The 3,400-nt window shown below is 47.3% G+C and overlaps 1 long non-coding RNA gene across 1 annotated transcript; it reads left to right on the top strand.

Moving 5' to 3' along the window:
* Positions 1-498: 498 nt before the first annotated feature.
* On the top strand, positions 499-2,750 carry LOC133257471 (uncharacterized). The gene is made up of 2 exons (XR_009739565.1): positions 499-691; positions 2,143-2,750. It is a non-coding gene; the product is annotated as an uncharacterized LOC133257471 (long non-coding RNA).
* The last annotated feature ends 650 nt before the right edge of the window (positions 2,751-3,400 follow it).

Here is a 3,400-nt window from a genome sequence, read left to right as displayed (position 1 = left end):
ATATAAGCAGAAACGTTACAAGAAAGCATCCAGAAAACTTCCTGAAACGGCAGCTAATGTTGGGAGACTTCCTTGGCGGTCCAGTAGTTAAGACTCTGCACTTCCACCGCAGGGGGCACAGGTTGGATCCCTGATCCAGGGACAAAATTCCCGAATGCCTCCTGCGTCTGGCCAAAAAAGTTTTTTAAAAGGAAAGGCCGCAAGTGTGGGCTGTTTGCTTCTCTGTCTTTTATATCCCTTTCTCTCTTCACCAGATTATTGATACATTAAGTAACATTTTTGAAAAAAACACACTCCCTCTTCTCAATACTCTACTTAGAACACTTAACGCTTGTAACACCAGATGTGTGGGTTTTTCACATGCTAAACAGTTCCGTGATACTGTAATAGAGTACGGCCATGTGCAGCCCTTAGCACACTGCCTTTGCTGTGCACCATCACCGGCCACCCTGTTACTAGGCAACTGTTACCATGGGACCATTAGTGGTCCTGCTCAGCCATTGGTCAGCACTGCAGTGGGCTCCTCCCCCAAGCAAGCAACTCTCAATGAGCAGCGGTTGGTGATCCTGCTCAACCATTGATTGGCGCCATAGTGGGCCCCTTCCCCAAAAGAGCAACTGTCAAGGAGACACCGTTTGTGGCTCATTCAGCCAACTCTCAGAGGAGTGGTGGTCGCCAGGCAGAGAATGAGGTAAGAGGGAGATCCTGGCCTTCTCCCCAGGACCCTCCCCCTCACCTAGCCTCGGGTGGAGGATCCCAGGGAACAGACTGGGGTCTGTGTCCTACAGGGCTCCTCCGCCCTCGCCAAGGCCACCTACTGGACGGGCCCAGGCCTTGAGGCAGAGGTGAACCTCTCCGCCATCCCTGTCTCTGCGACTTCATGACAGCAGCAGTCCACCTGGGTCGCAGTCTGTGGAACCTGCCCCCAGTGTTTGGGCGGCCTGAGGAGCCTGCGGGCCAGTTGGGTCCTGGGCACCCGGCTCCTTCAGTGATGATGGCTGGGCAGAGTCTGGGAAACTTGCCCTTTCTTATTAGAACAAAATAACATCTATTTGGTGGAGAATCACAGGAACAGCATTACCTGACTATGACCTGACCTCAAGAACAAAGGATCTGACACTTAGAAGCTTACAACAACTAACCATGCTCCACGCTCACATTTCCTAGGAAAGGGCTTTGCTGAGAGCTCTCCGGGAGTTTGGGGTTTTTAAGGGAGGAGCCACCCATCTCCTTGTAAACCTTTCTTTGTAAAGGTTGCTGCTACTGCTAAGTCACTTCAGTCGTGTCCGACTCTGTGCGACCCCTGAGATGGCAGCCTACCAGGCACTGCCGTCACTGGGATTCTCCAGGCAAAAACACTGGAGTGGGTTGCCATTTCCTTCTCCAATGCGTGAAAAGTGAAAGTGAAGTTGCTCAGTCATGTCCGACCCTTCGCGACCCCATGGACTGCAGCCTACCAGGCTCCTCCGTCCATGGGATTTTCCAGGCAAGAGTACTAGAGTGGGTTGCCATTGCCTTGGCCCTCAGTAAACCCTTCTCTGTTCTAAACTCCGATGTTTTGGTATCGCTGGCCTCACTGTGCCATGTGCACGTGGACTTACATTTCAGTAACAATCACCAGCTGCGTGTCTTAAATGTAACTCAATTCTGACACTGTCTACCTGGAGATAGTGTCACATCCCACAAGTTAAAGGTTCAGTCCCACCAAACTGCTCACCCACTCCCCACCCCTCCACCTCCCCTGCTGCCAGTCAGAAGCCCATTTTGTCACCATCTGTGCTCTGACAGAGGCTATAAATGACATGTTCCCACAGCTCATTTCATGGGTTCAGTTAATTTCTAGAGTGATTCACAGAAGTCAAACAGTGTACTACTGGATTACCAGTTTATTATAAAAGGAAACATCTCAGGAACAACCAGATGGAAGAGATACACAGAGCAGATATATGGGAAGAGGGACAGAGCTTCCATACCTTCTCTAGAAAACACCTCTGTCCCAGCACCTAGGCAGGGTTGGTTACCCTGGCAACCAGCCTGCCTCTTTAGGAGCTTTCTGAAGTCACCTTGTTAACACAAACAGATGTGGTTGAAAGGTGTTTGCTATGAATAACAAAAGATACTTTTATCTCTCTGATCACTTAGGAAATTCCAAAGGTTTAGGGGCTCTGTGCCAGAAACCAGGATGAAGACCAAATATATATACTTCTTATTATGAATCACAGCACCACGTGGTGGTGTAAGCTGGAGCAGCTATTTTGACCCTTGAGATGATGTTGGAATGAAAAGTCACTAAGAGATAGCCAACAAGAAAAAAGGAGGCTGAATTTTTGAGGCTGCTTTGGAGCAACATTGCCATCACAAACTTAGGTTGTGAAGCTCCCTAAGAAAGAACACTTTGCTCTTGTTTAAGTCACTGTTGTTTTACACATCTGTTAAACTTCTAGCAACACCCCGTCCAAAGAGAACATGTCATTAGCATGCACCTTTCTGCTGTTCTTTACATTTGCTTCCTGCCTGGGATGTGGACGCCAGAGCCAAAGCATTGGCAACTGTTTTAGCCAACTTTGAAGACGATAAATAGAAAGAGATGGGGGTGCCTGAAATGACTGGATCTGCCTTCCCAGCTCTGGACTTATTTTCTATGAGAAAAATACAAACTTCTCTCTTGCTGGAACACTAGCATTTCAGTTCTTTGGTACCAGCAGATGAATCCAATTTATAACTGGTAAAATCTGTAATTCTGTAAAGAATCTCCTGTATCCACTTAAGACAGCAAAAGTTTTTTGTTTTTTTTTTTTGTGGCAGTTTTATAACTTTATTTTATAGTTGGCTGTTAGTCCTCATCCACACTGGCTGTAGATTTTGACTGTGGTGATGGGGACTTAGGTAGCCAACATATACAGCTTGCTTGTTTGGCAAATCTTCATCCTCATTATGCTTCCTGGACAACCACACATGGAAATGGTATGGGACATTCCTATTCCTTTGGCTCAGACAGCTTTGTTGAGCCTGGTATGAAAATGCACATCTAGAGTTCCCATCTCCTTCATGGCAGATTTCCAGATTTCTTTGAGTTCCCAAGGGCCAGGCTGCTTAGCCCACTTCATGTATGTCAAATGGTTGTCCTCATGAAGTGTCAATAGGCTGGACATCAGTCCCTGACAGCAGCCAGTCAGTAGATGCTTACATTATTCAGGTTCTGCTGTCGTTGGCTCTCTTCTTCTCCCTAACTATTCCAGCAATCCTGACAAAACAGGTGGTTTATAGGGGACTACCACAAACTAAACAGTGGCAGCTGAGAGTTTGCTCAGGTTAACTGTTCCAGGGGACTGTCAATAAGCAGATTACAGAAACACTGTTACTCTGTGCCACATCCAGGTCATGGAGCTAGATATTTCCA

Source organism: Bos javanicus, chromosome 2 (assembly GCF_032452875.1).
Source record: "Bos javanicus breed banteng chromosome 2, ARS-OSU_banteng_1.0, whole genome shotgun sequence".
In the NCBI taxonomy this organism is placed as follows: domain Eukaryota; kingdom Metazoa; phylum Chordata; class Mammalia; order Artiodactyla; family Bovidae; genus Bos; species Bos javanicus.
This window is presented reverse-complemented; position numbering and strand designations above follow the sequence as displayed.